Genomic DNA, 21,602 nt, shown 5'->3' with positions numbered 1-21,602 from the left:
CCTGCGCCACATACAACAGTACCGAAAGCCCCTCGCACCTGACAACCAGGTTCTTACCCGCGATGGAGAGGGACCGGAGTGTCCACCTGCCCAGCTTCTGCTTCAATTTGGAGATACGCTCCTCCCAAGTCTTAGTGCACGCCCCAGCTCCACCAATCCAAACACCCAGCACCTTCAGGTAGTCTGTCCTGACGGTGAAGGGGATGAACGAGCAGTTGTCCCAGTTCCTGAAGAACATGACCTCGCTCTTACCCCTAATGACTTTGGCATCCGAGGCCAGTTCAAACTGGCCGCAGATGTCCAATAGTCTACTCACCGACCGACGAGTGGTGCAGAAGACGGCGACATCGTCCATGTACAGGGAGGTCTTGACCTGAAGGCCTCCGCTGCCTGGGATAGTCACGCCCTTCAGGCTCACATCCTTCCTGATGGATGCGGCGAAGGGCTCCACACAGCACATGAACAAGGCAGGAGAGAGCGGGCAGCCCTGCCTGACTCCAGATCTAACAGGAAAACTGTCCGATTCCTACCCGTTGATTGAGACTGCGCTAACGATGTTGGCGTAGAGCAGCCGGATCCAATTGCGGATGCCTTCCTCGAACCCCAATTTGGAGAGGACGTCCCTCATGTAAGCATGAGAGACCCTGTCGAAGGCCTTCTCCTGGTCCAGGCTGATGAGGCAGGTGTCGACCCACCTGTCCTGTACGTAGGCGATCGTATCCCTGATGAGCGCGAGGCTCTCAGCGATCTTCCTGCCCGGCACAGCACAGGTTTGGTCAGGGTGAATCACCGACTCCAGGACAGACCTGACCCGGTTGGCTATGACCTTGGCCAGGATTTTGTAGTCCACGTTCAATAGTGAAATGGGACGTCAATTCTTAATGTCTTCCCTCTCCCCTTTCCTTTTGTAAATGAGGGTGATGATGCCCTTCCTCATGGACTTCCACATTTCCCCTGCCCGAAGCGCACTATCGTACACCTCCAGCAGGTCCTGGCTGACCAGGTCCCACAGAGTGGAATACAGCTCGACCGGTAAGCCGTCGCTCCCGGGAGTCTTATTCCTCTCCAAGGACTTGAGGGCTCTGGTCAGCTCGTCCAGGGATATCGGCCGGTCCAGCCACTCCCTCGTGCCGTCGTCTAAGACCTCCGTGATAGATGACAGGAACGACTCGGCGGCCGTGCTGTCCGTGGGCTTCGTGTCGTACAGTCCGGCATAGAAGGATCTGCTGATCCTCAAAATGTCGGGCCGAGACAACGTCACTGAGCCGTCATCCTCCTTCAGCCGGCTAAGCACAGAGCTCTCTTTCTGCACCTTCTGAAAGAAGAAACGCGAGCACGTCTCGTCCTGCTCCACGGAGCGGACCCTGGACCGGAAGATTATCCTGGAGGTCTCCGTGGCGAAGAGCGAGGCTTGCTGGCCCCTCACCTCGCGGAGGTCCTTCGTGACATCGACCCCCATCAACTGCAGAAGGAGCAGGTTCTGCACCCTTTTCTGGAGTCGCGACAGCTTTCCCCGCCTCTCTCTCGCCTTCTGAACACTCTTGAGGACAAAGAACCTCTTGATGTTCTCCTTCACCGTCTCCCACCAGTCGCCCGGAGACTCAAAGAGGGGTTTCACGGTTCTCCAACCGGCGTATTCCCTCTTAAGCTCCTCGACGTTCTCTGGGGTCAACAGAGTCATGTTGAGCTTCCACGTCCCCTTGCCGGCCGGCTGGTCGGTCGTCCTGTAAGTGACAGTCGGCCAGCAAGAGGCAGTGGTCAGAGAAGAACACCGGTTCGATGCCGGTGGACCTGACCGAGAACGCCCATGACACAAACAGGAAGTCTATCCTTAAGCGAATAGACCCGTCTGGCCGCGACCAGGTGTACCTCCGCTGCGCTCCGTCTGCAGGGGTGTTGAAGACGTCGAGCAGCTTGGCGTCCTTCACCGTGCCCATCAGGAATCTGGACGTGACGTCCAGTTGACTCCCCCCACCCGCTGTCCCCACGCCGGATCTTCCATCTGCATCGACGATGCAGTTGATGTCTCCACCTAGGACGACTGGCCTGGACGTAGCCAGCAGGGGTGGAAGCCGCTGGAGGACGGCCAACCGCTCATTCCGTACCGCTGGGGCGTACACGTTGATCAGCCTCAGAGGAGCGTTCCTGTAGGTGACGTCAGCCACTAGGAGGCGCCCCCCCACCACCTCCTGAACTTGAGAGATGGTGAAGTCGCGCCCCCGCAGCAGAATAGCCAGGCCCGAGGAGCGACAGTCGTTACCCCCCGACCAGATCGAAGGCCCACAGGTCCAGGCGCCGGACCATTTCCCGTACCTGCCGAGGTGCGGTATCCCGCACTCCTACAGAAACAGGAGGTCCGCCTTGACGGTGGTCAGTTAGGCCAACGTGGATACACATCTTGCGGTGGACTTGACGCTGCGCACATTTATGCTCGCAACTTGTACCCCCATTGTGGGCAGTGACCGCAGTACCCTCCCCAAGTCCAAGGTCCAGCCCCTCCATCTGTCCCTTCATGCCCATTGCCCGGGCTAACTGCTGGACGCTCTCCGTGCTCAGGAAACCGTCCGTGCTGCCTTCCGGGTGGCATCCCCCCGTCAGGGGTGCGGAGGCACGAGGGTCTGGCTCTGGGTCAGGCTGGGAACGCGCTGTTTCCTCCTTCCCGCCTGGAAGTTCCAGGGGCCCTCCAGTGCACCAGCGGCACTTGACTGGGTGTTGGAGGGAGCCTCAGGACGCCTCCCGTCACCTGGAATCGTGGTGCTGCTTTCCTTCTCCCTCGAGATCTTTAACTTCTGCTTCGGGCGGGCCCTCTCTGAATCCCCCTCGTCAGAGGAGCTCTTATAGCCCCCCTGTAGCTGCCTCTTCCCGCCTGATGGTTGCGGTTCCTGGGCCCGTCGATGCACCTTCCTCCTCGCTTTCCGGACCGTTGTCCACTCCCCTGGGTCGCCAGTCGCCGCCTCCATCAACTCCGGGTTGTCGGTGGGGAGCGGAGCCTGCAGGGGTGCTATGCTGGCCTCGGGCCCATCCTGCGGGGCTGGGCCCTCCTGCACAACCTGGCCCTCCTGCACATTCGTGGGGTCCCTGCTGGGCCCTGGTGCCTTCCTCTCCTCCGGGGGGGGCTGGCCCCGCATTGCCGGCGACCTGGGCGTAGGTGGTCCCCCACTGCGGGCATGCCCTATGGAGGTGGCCCGCTTCCCCGCAAAGGTTGCAGCTTTTCTCTTGGGGGCAATCCTTTGCAAGGTGTCCCTCCTCCCTGCAGTTCCTGCAGATGGTGGCTTTGCAGTCGGCCGCCACGTGACCTGACCTACCACAGGGATGGCAGACTTTAGGTTGCCCTGCATAGGTCAGGTAGCCCTTGCTCCCGCCGATCGCGAAGCTGGATGGTGGGTGTACGACATTCCCGTCCGCACCCATCCTCAGCGTCACCTTGACCTGCCTCTTACTGGTCCAGATGCCGAAGGGGTCCATGATGTCAGTTAGGTCCCCTTCCACCTTCACGTACCTTCCAAGGAAGGTCAGGACATCAACTGCTGGCACATGCAGGTTGTACATGTGTACAGTCACCATACGGCTCCTCTGCATCGGCATCACGAACAGTGGGATAGCGGTCAGTACAGAGAGGGGGCCCTCACCTCCTTTCTCCTTGAAAACCTCCAGGAAGCGCTCACAAAGCTTGGCACTCCTGAAGGTCACGTCGTAAAAACCTCCTCCAGGGAAATCCTGCAGGCAGTAAATGTCTGCAGCAGCGAACCCACAACAGTCCAACAGGACCCGCTTCACGAAGAAGGTGCGGTCCACAGGTGCACCTTCATCCACCTTCTTTACGGAAACACGGATGGTGTTCCGGACCCCCTGACCTGGGGCATGAGCACTTGCCGCAGCCATCGTTGCAGGTTGGCTGCTCCCCTGAGCCAGCGTTAGGCCGAAGCCAGCATTAAGATCCACTGGTTGCAAGGGTGCACAGCCAACCCGACGTCCTCCTTTCACCTCCAACACAGCGCTCTCTTCCTCTCGGTCCACAAGAGAGTGGGTCTTTATTTTGTTCCAGATGTAAGCTGGTTCACTGAGCTGGAAGGTTAGTTTTCAGACGTTTCGTCACCATTCTAGGTAACATCATCAGTGAGTCTCCAATGAAGCGCTGGTGTTATGTCCTGCTTTCTATTTATCTGTTCAGGTTTCCTTGGGTTGTTGATGTCATTTCCTGCATTGGTGATGTCATTTCCTGTTCTTTTTCTCAGGGGATGGTAGATTGGCTCCAAATCAATGTGTTTGTTGATGGAGTTCCGGTTGGAATGCCATGCTTCTAGGAATTCTCGTGCAAGTCTCTGTTTGGCTTGTCCTAGGATGGATGTGTTGTCCCAATCAAAGTGATGTCCTTCTTTATCTATATGTAAGGATACGAGTAATAGTGGGTCATGTCGTTTTGTGGCTAGTTGATGTTCATGTATCCTGGTGGCTAGCTTTCTGCCAGTTTGTCCAATGTAGTGTTTGTCACAGTTCTTGCAAGGTATTTTGTAGATGACGTTCGTTTTATTTGTTGTCTGTATAGGGTCTTTACCTATACAGACCCTATACAGACAACAAATAAAACGAACATCATCTACAAAATACCTTGCAAGAACTGTGACAAACACTACATTGGACAAACTGGCAGAAAGCTAGCCACCAGGATACATGAACATCAACTAGCCACAAAACGACATGACCCACTATCACTCGTATCCTTACGTACAGATAAGGAAGGACACCACTTTGATTGGGACAACACATCCATCCTAGGACAAGCCAAACAGAGACTTGCACGAGAATTCCTAGAAGCATGTCATTCCAACTGGAACTCCATCAACAAACACATTGATTTGGAGCCAATCTACCATCCCCTGAGAAAAAGAACAGGAAATGACATCACCAACCCAAGGAAACCTAACCAGATAAATAGAAAGCGGGACATCACACCAGTGCTTCGTCGGAGGCTCACTGATGATGTTACCTAGAATGGTGACGAAACGTCTGAAAACTAACCTTCCAGCTCAGCGAGCAAACTCACATCCAGAATGAATGCAATTTGAAAAAATGCTGCATTCTCACTTGTTATTAATCACTTTAGGAAGTAACTACAACGGGAAATCTAAAGACCAAAAATAACAAAAACAATGAGATCAGTAGTTACACAATTGCTTCAATGATGTATTGATAATTACGATGAAAAATGGCTTCACTGAAAAGAACTATTCAATAGATCCTAAATAACGGTAGTGGGCTCCCGGGAAATAATAACAGAAATGTTAGCTTGAGTTTATGTGCTTTCACTATTAATTTTTCAGCAGAACCCTGACAGAAGAACTTAGATGACAACAGAATAAATGTGCATTCAATGCTCTTAGAGGTTAGATTACACTATGCACTAAGATTACACAAACCTCAATAACAACTTCTATTCTGAACAAGTAAATATTCAGCAAGTCTATTAATCTAATAGTTACCAGCTTACCGCCAAATCCCCCAATTCTCAAAAAGACAAATTTTTGGTAAAAAGTAAAAGCAAAGCAAAACCAAAACATAAAGGGGAAACTACTCTGTTGAATATCAGCTAGTGAATTCACAGTAGAGTGAAGATAAATGAAATGGAATTTTCTTCAGTTAAAAGTGGGTTTTAGGTTGAAGGTATATAGTTCTATTTACATTCTGTGCACAAATTTATGATGATAACATAAGACTGTGATTATTTATTTGTATCTATAAATTTCATACACAGATTCATTATGTATATTAAAAAAGTACATTATACTGCACGGACAATGCAACATCCATAATTCATTCTTTTTTTTCCAATTACATGACTAATTTTTGATTTATTTATTTTTCTACTCATGCTCATTGACCTGCAGGTATATATATTTATCATTTCACTGAAGAATGGCATGAAAAGATCGGTTATTTCTGCTTCATTATTGCACTAGTTATGTAGTTCCATATAGTTCTGTTATCAAATGAAAAGAGAAACTATCATTTAATTTCTTATCTTGAGGTGATTGCTTTGTAATATGACTTGTTTTATTAGCTTTAATATTGTAGGTTGCAAATTTAAATTAATTGCTCTTGTCTCTGGTACTATTTGAATATGTAATATAACAAACACTTCATTGTTTGACAGCAAAGTATGCACACCATTGTTTCATATTTCTGTTTCATATACATGGGTCTATAATTCAATTGGTTTTTCAGCAGCTGATAGATAATAATGACTTGATTTTGTGGAATGAAATTTAGGAAGAAAGTTCTTCTGTTCATTGCTCATTCAATGTAAAAATAACATCCCTGTTGTGATGTGGTATAATATTGATCATAATTAAAAAAACAACCCTTGAAAGCATTTCTTCTCTCCTCATACTCAAACTACTGTTTAAGAAATTGAATTGCATATTATTCATAATCAGAAGGTTCTGGCAATATTAATAATTAGGCTTATGATTAGACTCCTATCTAAAAGCCAAAAGCATCGAGATCAAATACTGATTAGATAATTTGCATGATAAATGTTCATTAAATTACATTTCTGATTTTACTTACACCAAGTAAAATAATTATTCAAGACTGCTTTTCAAAAAAAAACAGCATATTAAGTGATTTTCTACATTATACTGTAAACCATGGTGTTTCATGCTATATGAAGAACATAGCATTATATAATTTGATACCTATAACCCACAAGGTTAAATAATGATTTCATGGATATTCAATTTAAGAAATGTTTAAGCAATGAATTTCAAGTTTAAGCATTGTGGAGTGATCTACTATTTGAATGTTGAGGAAGAGCAAACTTTATCAGTGGCAGCCCTATTATGCCATGGGTTTCTACCATCAATGCCCTTTTTTTTAATGAATAGGAAAGTTTTAATTACATAAATATTCAGATTATATCTGATCATTTGAACATCAGGTTGATAGAGGTGCCATGATTCAGTTAGTTTATAGTAGTCTATATCACACCCTCACAGTCATATAGCACAGAAACAGACCCTTTGGTCTGATCAGTCCATGTCGAACATAATCCCAAACTAAACTAGTCTCACCTGCCTGCTCCTGACCCATATCCCTCCAAACCTTTCCTATTCATGTATTTATCTAAATGTATTTTAAATGGTGCAATTGTGCCCACATTCACATCTCGAAGTTATTCATGATAAAATGGATAGACTTGCAGTGACCACTGGTGCCTATGGAAGTTTGGCACATGACCCTGTGTGCAATCCCAGAACAACAGCCGAAAACAGATAAATTGAAAGATGCAATTCAAAGAATCAGCAGTACAAAGGAAATGTTACTGTACAGCTGCAAAATGGGTGATTCAATCAGTCATGTGCGGCATGCTGCACAGTTGTGATCTGTACAAAGGAGACAACAAATTTAAGAGTTGTAAGGTTGAGTTGAACGCAAAAAAGAACACAGATGAGAACAAAGAGTCTGGCACAGTTAATTGGTGAGTTCTACCTAAGCAGAAATCCTTCGATGAAATTTGTCATTGTCTACTCAAGGAAGAAATTCTTTAGAATTTTTAAGGACAGGATGCATTTTTACATCAGGTTAAGCATAAATTTTCACTACATAGTGTGAAGCCACATTATCATCAAATAGAAGTTTTAACTTTGTTAAAAGAAACACTATCAATTTCAATTTATACTTCATTTGACTTATTGATCAGAAAATGTTTCTTCTTATGCTAAAAATAGTTTTTTCTCCTCATGCTTCTTCACTGAGGATGGGCAATAAGGTCCTGTTCTATGGTAAGGTTTTGTTGATAAGATTTCTAATACACTTTACCTAGTGCTATCCTAATGGGAGAAGGTTTTGCAGTGGCTATTTACTTGCTGCCTGAGAAGGCTTCTAGAGATGGGGTGACTCTCTCTGAATATAGAATCAGCTGTGGCTCCATGATAACACTCTCGTGGTTGTGGATTCAAGTTGCACCTGTGAACTTAGCCCAACTTTCAGTTGTCAGTCTGGTGCAGCTGTGGAGGAGGAGTGATCAGTTGGCAGGAGCTGGAAGCCGATTCAATATTTATCCTTCAACTGACATCACAGAGACAAATATTCTAGGTTATTCTGTTTGCTATGTTTCACAGATTATAACAACATGTCCTGACATTACGAAAGGCACTAATTGAATGCAATTCATTCTTTCTTGCTTTTCTTCAATAAGTTCAAAAGAAGTCCTTGAATATATGTTATTGTAGATGTCTGTGACTAGTCACCATCTGCTTTTGCAACTCTACTTCATGCGTGCTGATTGGCATGGACCATAGGTTGACCTAAAAATCCATTCCCAGATCCCTAACTGCTCCTGTCACATTCTTGCTGCTGGGAAGACAAAAAGCATGTGCAACCAAAGTTGGAGAAGAAGAGTACAAAGTTGCTCAGGTATCACCAATTAGCGCATCATGGTCCTTTCAAATAAAATCCCCCAGCAATGTTTCTAAGGCATCAGTTATAATTCTCCTAAGAATGTCCATGAATTCAGGACATCAGGAAGGTCAGTGGTGGCTCCATGCCAATCAGCCCTAGATGGGTTATAAGCTTCACAATATGAAGCCGTCAAACAGCTGTGCACAGAAATGGGTACTGAACACCCCTATATTAAATCATGATGTTCGGCAAAGTTTATTTGGCATCTTCAATGGACTCAATTAAATAATGTTGCTCAAAAAACAGACTTCTTTTATCGGCAATTTTTGATTAACTCTGGAAGGTGATATCAAACTTGACCCTTGGCTTACTTCTCCCTTTTTGCCTATAGCCATCTGAACTTTATCGTCCTTCCTCATGCTTCACTCAGTACTATCATCTCTAATTTCACCTTCGCCACTTCTACATATTTAGGCTTTTACTTGCCAAATGCAGTGAAAATAATGAGTCTGACCATGTGCAAATATTTGAAAGAAAATTTATTTTGCAATCTGCTAAACACTGCATCCAAATTTTAGTAATCATAATATAAATCAATATTAGCTGTTGGCAGAGTATATAACTGAAGTGTTAAATCAGTGCTGTCTGAACTGCTTCACACTCTGACCCCATGTTTAGGCTTGAAAATTGTCATGACACCTCAGCTGAAATGCAACGGTAGGGAGGCTGTGTGTGGGGAGTAATTCAGTTGAAACTCCACAGTGGAATTTGTTGCCTCAGCATTCAGGATCCCAAAACATCAGCCTGAGGCACCACTTGGGGTCCTGACATCCACATTAAGAAGCCCTGTGATATTTATTGAACTGAGCGAAGATAGAAGATTGGAAATGAGCCTGTTGATTTGAGTGTGATATCTGCATTGCCTAGAATCAGTATTCTCATGTGAGTGGACTCCTCCAATTTTCAGACTTTCCCCTCTTTTTGTTGCCTGCAATCATGAAGAAATTGATTACATGTTCTCGAGGCCTCTTATAGATTAGCAACGATGCTTACAACTACCCCATAAAATTAGGAATCCTTCTCTAAACACAGATAACTCATGGAGAAAATGTAAGCTAGTAGAGTCCTCATTCAGATAGAAAATGAAAGAGGCTCCTACAAAGTCATTTAGGTTACCAGATTCCTTACCTGCCCGAATTTCCAGTAGGCAGAAGAAAATCAAACCTATTAGTTGCCAAGCTACAAGAGAAAGACTTTGCTAACTGAAGTGAAAATAACTGTGAATCTTTGAAAACAAAATCACATGAATGAAGGTTATTTTGAAATGAGAGTAAACCGTTGATGTGGTGTATATGGATTTCAGCAAGGCGTTCGATAAGGTTCCCCACAATAGGCTATTGTACAAAATCCGGAGGAATGGAATTGTGGGAGATATAGCAGTTTGGATCGGAAATTGGCTTGCTGAAAGAAGACAGAGGGTGGTAGTTGATGGGAAATGTTCATCCTGGAGACCAGTTACTAGTGGTGTACCACAAGGGTCGGTGTTGGGTCCACTGTTGTTTGTCATTTTTATAAATGACCTGGATGAGGGCGTAGAAGGATGGGTTAGTAAATTTGCAGACGACACTAAGGTCGGTGGAGTTGTGGATAGTGACGAAGGATGCTGTAGGTTGCAGAGAGACATAGATAAGCTGCAGAACTGGGCTGAGAGGTGGCAAATGGAGTTTAATTCAGACAAGTGTGAGGTGATGCACTTTGGTAGGAGTAACCAGAAGGCAAAGTACAGGGCTAATGGTAAGATTCTTAGCAGTGTAGATGAGCAGAGAGATCTTGGTGTCCATGTACACTGATCCTTGAAAGTTGCCACCCAGGTTGACAGGGCTATTACGAAGGCATACAGTGTTTTAGCTTTTATTAATAGAGGGATCGAGTTCCGGAACCAAGAGGTTATGGTGAAGCTGCACAAAACTCTGGTGTGGCCGCACTTGGAGTATTGTGTATAGTTCTGGTCACCGCATTATAAGAAGGATGTGGAAGCTTTGGAAAGGGTGCAGAGGAGATTTACTAGGATGTTGCCTGCTATGGAGGGAAGGTCTTACGAGGAAAGGCTGAGGGACTTGAGGCTGTTTTCATTAGAGAGAAGAAGGTTGAGAGGTGACTTAATTGAGACATACAAAATAATCATAGGGTTAGATAGGATGGATAGGGAGAGCCTTTTTCCTAGGATGATGACGGCGAGCACGAGGGGGCAGAGCTTTAAATTGAGGGGTGAAAGATATCGGACAGATGTCAGAGGTAGTTTCTTTACTCAGAGAGTAGTAAGGGAATGGAACACTTTGCCTGCAACAGTAGTAGATTCGCCAACTTTAGGTACATTTAAGTCGTCATTGGACAAGCGTATGGACATACATGGAATAGTGTAGGTTAGATGGACTTGAGATCGGTATGACAGGTCGGCACAACATCGAGGGCCGAAGGGCCTGTACCGTGCTGTAATGTTCTATGGTCTATGTACTTAAAGAATAGCAACTATTGATTGGTAACATATCTGGACAGTTTGTGTTGTGGTAGTGGGCATAACATTCACCCTGTTGAGGTCAAGTATATGAAACATTGGAAACACTTGTGAGATGGGATCACTCATTAGATTTTCCATAACTTTGCTGTGGTTGACCTGGATATTCATAAGATACCAAGGTCCAGTTAAACAGAATACTGGAAAATAGTGGAAATAGTTGATCCAGTTAGGTTCCTGAACAAGGATAACTACCACAATTTCTTTTGTGTATGTGGGGTGTATTCTGAGATGGTAATGCTGTTGAATATCATAACAATAGCTACCTTCTTGTTGGAGATGGTCATTAGTTCTGTTACTTGCAACTTATCAACTAATTTGTGAATGTTATCCAATTCTTGCTGGGCAAGGAATGATGTGTTCTCTGGAATGTTTCGAATGTGTCCAAATACTGGTCCAAAAATCATCACTGGTGAAAATGCTCAGGATGACTGAGTCTATGGGACATTGTCCTGAGGAACTTCTGCTGTGATACCCTGGTGTTCAGTTGATGAGCTTCCAATGACAGTATAGCCATGTTTCTTCACACTACAATCCAGCTAATGGACAGTTTCTGCCAATTTTCACTTACTTAAAGTTTATGAAAATGTTATGGTACCACACTAGGCCAGACACTGCCTCAATATTCAAAGTCACTCTCACCTCATATCTGAAACTCAGCTCTTTATCCATGTTTTAACCAAAGCAGCAATGAACAGTTTAATGAGTAATGGTCTTCCTGGCAGAAACCAAACTGAGCACTAGTGAGCAGTTTGTTGCCATGTAAGTGCTGTTTGCTAACAAATTCAATTATTTGGCTGATCATTGACAGCATAGACTGAGGGCGAAGTAATTGGCTCAGTTGTATTTTCCATACTTCTACGGGATAGGACATTCTTTGACATTATCACAGTATTGCTACTGTACAGGAATAGCTCCATTTTGGGATGTGACTAGTTCTACGTTGCGGGGGGTTGGGGGTGGTGGGCGGTGGAGTGGTATTTAGGAGAGAAGATAGAGGGAAAACAACATAACGTACTGGCAAGCAGGGGCAGTACCATCGAGGAAATTGAGACTGTTCTCTGCAAAAGAAAGAGTACATGTCTAGTTAATGATGTTGGCTGCCCAGTGCCAGGGTTCAGAATATCTGTTCTGGCGGGTCAAGAACTTGTAGTAGGAGAGGGGTATTGAGAAGTCATGATCCATATAAGTAGCAACGGCACAGGTAAGACTAAGAAATAGGTTGTGCTGAGCGAGGATGAGAAGCAAGGTTGAAAAGCAGAACCTCCAAGGTCATAATCTCTGGATTACTATCTGACACAAGTGCAAACTGGCATTGGAAAAATAAGATAACAAGAAATGAATATGCAGCCCAAAGACTGGTGTGGGAGAGGGTGGTCCTGGCTCACGGTGCACTGACATGGGGAAAGTGGCACCTACACTAACATGATGGATTACATCCAACCCACATCAGCAGCTGTTTGCTGTCTCAGGAGTCCTGCTGGATTTCATCCTAGGGTCTTAAAAGAGGTTGCTGATAAACTGGTAGGTACAATTGTGTTAATTCCCTGAATTTTGCTGGATTCCAAAAAGATTCCATCAGACTGGAAAGGTGCAAACATGACTCCCCTTCACAAGAAGTTATAAAGGCAGAAAACAGGAAACTACAGCTTGGTTTGTTTGATATCTGTCATGGGGCCAGTCACAGAATCAAATCATTAAGGAGGCTCTCACTGTGCCCTTTGAAAATTTCAAAGAAATTGGCTGTGTTAGCACGGTTTGGGAAAGGAAAATCATGTTTAACAAATTTATTGGAGAGGAGGACAGCAGAATTGGAAGTGGTATATGAATAAGGTGAGTTAGGGTTTTTACTGAGATGCAAATGTATGGAAATAAATTGCTCGCCGCACAGTCACTAGATTCTGAAGTCCTTAGTTAAAGTGTGAAGTAAGAAATTGGGAATTTTCTTCTCAAAGTTGAGAATCTTATTCTATCATTCGCTCTAGATTTGCCATTATTCACATCAAGCTGAGTGACGGGAAAATTCTGTCTTTTATTCCTGCTTATGTTAATGGTACATAATCACATGATTTAAGTTTCCATTCCACCAAAGGTAGTTGATAATAAGTTGAAAGCAGCACTACTATTTCCTTGCACTATCTCAAACTGAATGACTTTAGAGGCTGAAGTCTGGGAAAGAATTTTGAGGAAAGATTGCTGGAGTCATCAATGATTTTCCATGGCCTATTTTTTACTTGTCATTGGCTTAAACCCAGACAAGACTCTGACAGCCCACAGGCCACTGAAATCATTGGGATATTGACAATAAGGACTGGGATTGTCACTGGACTTTTCATTGTTTGCCATTTTAAATGAGATGGAAGAGGTGCAATATAGAGAAGAGGAAAGGAGAATGAGGCAGTGTAGGAGGAGGACGATCATCACAAAACATCATTATCAAACAAGACCATTCTGATAATACATGACAATACATTTTCTCCGTGAACAGTTGTGGGTCAGAAGCATGCTCTTCACCAAAGAGGCAAGGAGTTGTGCTGACTATCAAATGGAGATGTATCTGCAGCTAAGCTAATTATCTGAACAATTCTGCTTGTGATCCTCAATGTGACAGCCATAAACATGTTCGATGTGATAAGCTTATTTCAAGTACCCACTGGGGGAATCTGCGTAATATCGCCCAGGATGCCATCTGGTAATTGTTACATCTTTTAGAACAGGACAGAAATTCAATCAGGCTGAAATGATAGAAAAGCTGTAGCACACTCAGGGCACTCCATTTGCCCGATTTCCTGAAGCAAAGAATTTAATAGGTGGTGTCCACTTACCATTCCAAGTTCCTGCCACTCTCAACATTCTGAGCGGGAATGAATACTGCTTACTAAATGTCCAGACCATGTCTGACCATAAATAAAGGATCATCACCTTGCCCTTCAGTATTCTGCCATCCCTGTGCTCTATCCATTCATATATGGATAGCTGGTGATTGACATAGGTGAACCCTCTTCCTACTAAGTATAGTGAATCTGCTAAGGGTTGCAAGAACAGTTGTAGAGAATTGCTGATATAAGGAATATGCAATGGTTATTTGGTCTGCTACAATAGGGGAGCACTTCCTACAGTCAGGGTTAACTGGCAATATTAAAATAAATACAGTAAACTTTTTATGATCTGATACCGATGGAAACAGGAATATGCCAACTGATCAAATATTCTGGATAATCGCAGAGTCCACATAATTAGTATAAAAACATGCTCTAAGTAATAGAAATGTAATGCAGGGGTATATGCACGAATGTCATACTTTATTTATTGCATAAATCTCTTAAATATTAATACAACTTTGCCTTAAACAAACTCAAAATTGTATCAACTGTTGACAATTCACGTGGTCAATCGATTGAACAACAATTATATTACATTGAGGTAAATAAATTGAAGAACTATAACAATTGGACAGAATAATAGAGTACACTTTGCGCTATTTGAGATATATCATTCTTGTCAGGTTATCAAGATACTGGTCCATAACAAACTTGGCTGTAATTCGCTTTGACATAACCTGTCAATAAAGTTCGAGTTACCCATTTTTAAAGTTGTGAAATCCTTAACCAAATTTTTTGACATACTTTGATGATGAGTAATCAATTTTGCTTTCTGTAAAGTAAGCTTCTGATGTTTCGTGTAATGATGAAAATAGAATTAGGAAATTTCAGTAAATAAAATTCTCAACTTCTAATGTGGATATTGCTTGTAATATTTATTTGGAGGATATTTTGTGGTAATAAACTTAATTTTAAAAATATAATTTGAATAAAATGTTTAATAAAATTGTGTTATCTAATGTGGAACTTGAAATGACAACTTTGGAATTAAGACCCCCAGTAACTACTCAGTGAGCTGTCCCAACAATAAGCATCTTGCACAGAGACTTAATGTCCTGGTTCTAGAGTACAGTGGCTCATTGAGATTGTGATCCATTACATATTAGGAACTGAATGAATTGTTGCTAACAAATTATGTTTTTCTTTTCGTGGTAATGGGAACTGCAGATGCTGGAGAATCCAAGATAATAAAATGTGAGGCTGATGAACACAGCAGGCACAGCAGCATCTCAGGAGCACAAAAGCTGACATTTTGGGCCTAGACCCTTCATCAGAGGGGGGGATGGGGTGAGGGTTCTGAAATAAATAGGGAGAGAGGGGGAGGCGGATCGAAGATGGAGAGAAAAGAAGATAGGTGGAGAGGAGAGTATAGGTGGGGAGGTAGGGAGGGGATAGGTCAGTCCAGGGAAGACGGACAGGTCAAGGAGGTGGGATGAGGCTAGTAGGTAGGAGATGGAGGTGCAGCTTGGGGTGGGAGGAAGGGATGGGTAAGAAGAAGAACAGGTTAGGGAGGCAGAGACAGATTGGACTGGTTTTGGGATGCAGTGGGTGGAGGGGAAGAGCTGGGCTGGTTGTGTGGTGCAGTGGGGGGAGGGGACGAACTGGGCTGGTTTTGGGATGCGGTGGGGAAAGGGGAGATTTTGAAGCTGGTGAAGTCCACATTGATACCATTGGGCTGCAGGGTTCCCAAGCGGAATATGAGTTGCTGTTCTTGCAACCTTCAGGTGGCATCATTGTGGCACTGCAGGAGGCCCATGATGGACATGTCATCTAAAGAATGGGAGGGGGAGTGGAAATGGTTTGCGACTGGGAGGTGCAGTTGTTTATTGCGAACCGAGCGGAGGTGTTCTGCAAAGCGGTCCCCAAGCCTCCGCTTGGTTTCCCCAATGTAGAGGAAGCCACACCGGGTACAATGGATGCAGTATACCACATTGGCAGATGTGCAGGTGAACCTCTGCTTAATATGGAAAGTCATCTTGGGGCCTGGGATAGGGGTGAGCGAGGAGGTGTGGGGGCAAGTGTAGCATTTCCTGCGGTTGCAGGGGAAGGTCCTGGGATAGGGGTGAGGGAGGTGGTGTGGGGGCAAGTGTAGCATTTCGTGTGGTTGCACCCACCCTCCTGCAAAAATTCCATCCCCTATTCCCAATTCCTCCGCCTCTGCCGCATCTGCTCCCACGATGAGGCATTCCACTCCCGCATATCCCAGATGTCCAAGTTCTTCAAGGACCGCAACTTTCCCCCCACAGTGGTCAAGAACGCCCTTGACCGCAACTTCCGCATTTCCCGCAACACATCCCTCACACCCCGCCCCTGCCACAACCGCCCAAAGAGGATCTCCCTCGTTCTCACACACCACCCCACCAACTTCCGGATACAACATATCACCGTCCGACACTTCCGCCATCTACAATCTGACCCCACCACCCAAGACAATTTTCCATTCCCACCCCTGTCTGCTTTCCGGAGAGACCACTCTCTCCGTGACTCCCTTGTTCGCTCCACACTGCTCTCCAACCCCACCACACCCGGCACCTTCCCCTGCAACCGCAGGAAATGCTACACTTGCCCCTACACCTCCTCCCTCACCCCTATCCCAGGCCCCAAGATGACTTTCCACATTAAGCAGAGGTTCACCTGCACATCTGCCAATGTGGTATACTGCATCCACTGTACCCGGTGTGGCTTCCTCTACGTTGGGGAAACGAAGCAGAGGCTTGGGGCCCGCTGTGCAGAACACCTCCGCTCAGTTCGCAATAAACAACTGCACCTCCCAGTCGCAAACCATTTCCACTCCCCCTCCCATTCTTTAGATGACATGTCCGTTAAGGGCCTCCTGCAGTGCCACAATGATGCCACCCGAAGGTTGCAGGAACAGCAACTCATATTCTGCTTGGGAACCCTGCAGCCCGATGGTATCAATGTGGACTTCACCAGCTTCAAAATCTCCCCTTCCCCCACCACATCCCAAAACCAGCCCAGTTCGTCCCCTCCCCCCACTGCACCACACAACCAGCCCAGCTCTTCCCCTCCACCCACTGCATCCCAAAACCAGTCCAGCCTGTCTCTGCCTCCCTAACCTGTTCTTCCTCTCACCCATCCCTTGCTCCCACCCCAAGCCGCACCTCCATCTCCTACCTACTAACCTCATCCCACCTCCTTGACCTGTTCATCTTCCCTGGACTGACCTATCCCCTCCCTACCTCCTCACCTATACTCTCCTCTCCACCTATCTTCTTTTCTCTCCATCTTCGGTCCGCCTCCCCCTCTCCCTATTTATTTCAGAACCCTCACCCCATCCCCCTCTCTGATGAAGGGTCTAGGCCCGAAACGTCAGCTTTTGTGCTCCTGAGATGCTGCTGTGCCTGCTGTGTTCATCCAGCCTCACATTTTATTATGTTTTTCTTTTCGGTTGGTTATTTAATGCAATGACATCGATGCCAAGTTCCAACATGTTCCAACTTTTGAATGTTTGTCCATGCACTGCCTGCTGAAGTGCATCCTAAGTAAGAATATGCAACTGGTCCTGACGCCTCTCCAGTTGGCAACAGGGGTTATTGTGTAAGGCATATGCCTTTAAAGGAGTTGCCATTGAATGAATTTAAAAAAACCTTATTCATTGACCAACCATGTATTTGTCAGGCATAACTGGGAGTAAATTGACTGATATCTGCCAGCATAACCATGTTAGTTGTAAGATTTTTATTTTACTCTGAGGATATGGTAAGGCATTCAGTATATGCAAGTACTTCATTTCTGGTATTAGACGTGAGAACAGGAAAAACTTCCTGGATCTGTGCTTGTGTGCTCTCAGTTGCCATGCCTATGAATGATATTACTTCATTTTCCTGCATTCGTTTAACCTGCTGATATTTTTCTTGCTTTAGATACTAGGACAGCTGTGCAATTTGCTACAAAGTACAGGTACTTATTGTACAAACATTGAAGCATAATTGCATGCTGGTGTTGCGTGCTTTAGAATCAGGATTTTGTTGAGCATCATCAGCTAGAAGAGAGCAGAATGGGAACGGTTGATTACTTTGGGCGTCATTTACATGCCGATTTCAACTTTTAATTGAAATGTGTGAAGTACTAGTTAGACTGTTTACAAAATACAATGGTGTATCTGCGGATGCAAAAATTAAAATTATTACAGATACTAGCTGTCACTGTGATAGGGCATTATAACAAACATTCCCTTTAAACTATGCAGGTGCATGGCCACTCAGCAGTTCAGAAAATACTGCACAGGAGGTAAACAGATGGCACACAAAGAAGTACTTGAGATTTGCACATGTGCAGCTGTCCATCTAACATAAAGGAACCTGCAATGCAGCAAACTGGCCATCCACAGCAAAGGCACATTAGGGGGAACTTGGATCGTAACTGATTAGACTCGTGTGTTAAACAGCAGATTGTAATCATATTGTACCTGTATGCAGTCCGGTTACAGCCAGTCATGAAAAGTCATGGACAATTTAACAACTAATGGGAGGGGGGAGCACCATGAACACATCCATCCATTTAATTCATTCATGGGATGAGTGTCACTGGCTAGGCAGCATTTATTGTCCATCTCTAATTGCCCAGAAGGTAGTTAAGAGTAACCACATTACTGTGGCTCTGGAGTCGACCAGACCAGGTAAAGATGGCAGTTTCCTTCCCTTAAGAATATTAATGAACCAGATGGGTTTTTCCAACAATCAACAATGGATTCATGGTTATCATTAGATTCTTAATGCCAGATATTTATTGAATTCAAATTCCACCATCTGCCATGGTAGTCCCCAGAACGTTATCTGGGTCTCTGGATGAACAGTTCAGCAATTATACCACTACACCATCACCTCCTGAGTGATAGCAGAGTTCAGCAGGTCAGTGCAAAAGGACGTGGCTGAAGTTTTTGAAAATTTCTTCAGTCAGAAATATGGAGTAGATCATCTATTTACTAGTTACATAGAAACATAGAAGATAGGAGCAGGAGGAGGCCATTCTGCCCTTCAAGCCTGCTCCACGATTCTTCATGTTCATGGCTGATCGTCCAACTCAATAGACTAATCCTGCTTTCTCCCCATTACCTTTGATCCCATTCACGCCAAGTGCTATATCTAGTTGCTTCTTGAGTACATTCAATATTTTGGCATTAACTACTTCCTGGGAAATGAATTCCATAAGCTCACCAGTCTTTGGGTGAAGAAATGTCTCCTCATCTCCATTCTAAATGATCTACCCTGAATCTTCATACTGTAACCCTGGTTCTGGACACATCCACCATTGGGAACATCCTGCCTGCATCGAGCCTGTCCCATCCTGTTAAAATTTCATAAATCTCTATGAGATCTTCCCTCATTTGTCTGAACTCTAGTGAAAACAATCCTAACCCAGTCAATTTCTCCTTATACATTAGTCCCACCATCCCTGGAATCAGCCTGGTAAACGTTCGCTGCACTCCCTCGAGAGCAACAGCATCCTTCCTCAGAAAGGAAGACCAAAACTCCACACATTATTCCAGGTGTTGCCTCACCCAGGCCCTGTATAACTGCAATAACACATTGCTGCTCCTGTACGCAAAACCTCTCGCAATGAAGGCCAACCTAGCATTTGCCTTCTTTACCACCTGCTTCACCTGCATGCTTACCTTCAGTGACTGGTGCAAAAGGACACCCAAGTCCCACTGCACACTCCCCCTCTTTCAATTTACAGCCATTCAGGTAGTAATCTGCTTTCTTGTTTTTGCTTCCGAAGTGAATAACCTCACATTTATCCAAATTATACTGCGTCTGCCATTGATTTGCCCAGACACTCAACCTGTCCAAATCATGCTGCAGGATTTCTGCGTCATTGTCATAGTTCACTCTCCCACCCAACTTGGTATCATCTGCAAATTCTGAGATGCTACAACTTGTTTCCTCATCCAAATCATTAATATATATTATGAATAGCTAGGGTCTCAATACTGATCCCTGTGACACCCCACTAGTTACTGCCTGCCAAGTTGAAAAGGACACGTTAATTCCTACTCTGTTTCCTCTCTGCCAACCAGTTTCCTATCCATCTCACTTGCCCCAATCCCATGAGCTTTAATCTTGCACATTAATCTCTTATATCGGAGTTTGTCAAATGCTTTCTGAACGTTCAAATATATTACAATCAACTGGCTCCCCCTTGTCAACTCCATGAGTTACATTTTCATAGAATTCCAACAGATTTGTCAGGCATGATTTCCCCTTCATAAATCCATGCTGACCCTGTCTGGTCCTGCCACTGTTTTCTAAATGCTCTGCTATAAAATCCTTGCCAATGGATTCCAGAATTTTCCCCACGACCATTGTTAGGCTCACTGCTCTTTCACTCCCCATTTTCTCTCTATCTCCCTTTTTGAATATTGCAGTGACATGAAGTACTCTCCAATCTGCATGGACTGTTCCAGAGTCTATAGAATCCTGGGAGTCGACCACCAATGCATCCACTATTTCTAGAGCTACTTCATTAAGTACTTTGGGATGTAGATTATCAGACCACGGGGATTTATCAACCTTCATTCCAACTTTCTCAGCACCATTCCTGTACTAATATTAATCTCCCTCAGCTCTTCCCTCTCACTAAACCTTGCATCCTCCAACAATTCTGGCATCTGATTTGTGTCCTCTTTTGTGAAGACAGAACCAAAAATATGCATTCAGTTTCTCAGCCTTTTCTTTGTCCCCTGTTATGCATTCCTCCATTTCTGTCTCTAGGGGACCTACATTTGTCTTTACCAATCTCTTTCCCTTCATATACCGATAGAAACTCTTACCATCAGTCTTTATGTTTCCTACAAGCTTACTGTCATACTCTACTTTCCCCTTCTTAATCAATCCCTTGGCCCTTTTTGCAGAATCCTGAATTGCTTCCAATCCTCAGATTTATTATTTTCCTTGGCCAATCTGTATGATTCTTCCTTGAATTGGATACTATCTCTTATTTCTGTTGTAAGCCATGGATTGTCCCTCTTGCCCATTTGGCTTTTGCAACAGACAGGAATAAACAGTTGTTGCAGTTTCTCCATGCTTTCCTTGAATGTTTGCCATTGCCTAGTTTTCTCCTGCTGACTATCGTAGGTGCCGTTTTCAACCAATTCAATTCACTCCAAATAATGTCAAGAAACAGTTGAGTATGCTGGGCACAGCAAAGGCGACGGACCTAAATAACGTCCTGGCTGTACATACAAACATCCAAATTAGGAGCAGAAGTAGGCCATTTTCTCCTTCAAGCCTGTACAGCCATTCAATAAGATCTTGGCTAATCTTTTTGTGTTTTGAATTCTATTTTCCTAAGCATTCCCAGTAAACTTTGATTCCCTTGCCGAACAAAACCAATGTACTTCTGCCTTAAAAAAAACATACAATGATCCTTCCTCAAAATTTTGATGCAAAGAATTCCAAAGTTTCACAGCCTCAGAGCAAAGAATTCTACAGAGCCTGCTAGCCACTCAAATGGCCAGGTTCCAACGTCCCCTCAATCAGATTGGAACAAAAACAGAAATTGCTAGTGAAACTCAGCAGGCCTGCCACCAACTGTTGGAAGAAAGCAGAGTTGAGTTCAGTGACTCTTTACCACAGTCTGCATGCGAGAATGAAAGTCAGTTGTGCAATAATGTCAAAAAAATTGCTGCAGGTGCGTGTAAAGTATATGGAATTAGATTTTCTTTCTCTTTGGGACCAAAGTAAAGCCTTGTATTTTGAGGAACTGTTAGGGGCAGTTGCAGC

General features: G+C 44.6%; 1 protein-coding gene and 1 long non-coding RNA gene across 3 annotated transcripts in view; one reads left to right on the top strand and one right to left on the bottom strand.

Moving 5' to 3' along the window:
- The window catches only part of tcerg1l (transcription elongation regulator 1 like), a 624,439-nt gene that overhangs the window by 410,695 nt on the left and 192,142 nt on the right, over positions 1-21,602 (bottom strand). The window lies entirely within an intron of this gene.
- Positions 7,392-21,602, top strand: part of LOC125461994 (uncharacterized) — a 65,813-nt gene continuing 51,602 nt past the window's right edge. Inside the window, exon 1 of the long non-coding RNA XR_007249583.1 lies at positions 7,392-7,477. This is a non-coding gene — a long non-coding RNA (uncharacterized LOC125461994). The remainder of the gene's footprint in view (positions 7,478-21,602) is intronic.

Source organism: Stegostoma tigrinum, chromosome 20 (genome assembly GCF_030684315.1).
Source record: "Stegostoma tigrinum isolate sSteTig4 chromosome 20, sSteTig4.hap1, whole genome shotgun sequence".
Lineage (NCBI taxonomy): Eukaryota > Metazoa > Chordata > Chondrichthyes > Orectolobiformes > Stegostomatidae > Stegostoma > Stegostoma tigrinum.
Note: the sequence above shows the minus strand (reverse complement) of the source record. Positions and strands in the feature narration are given on the sequence as shown.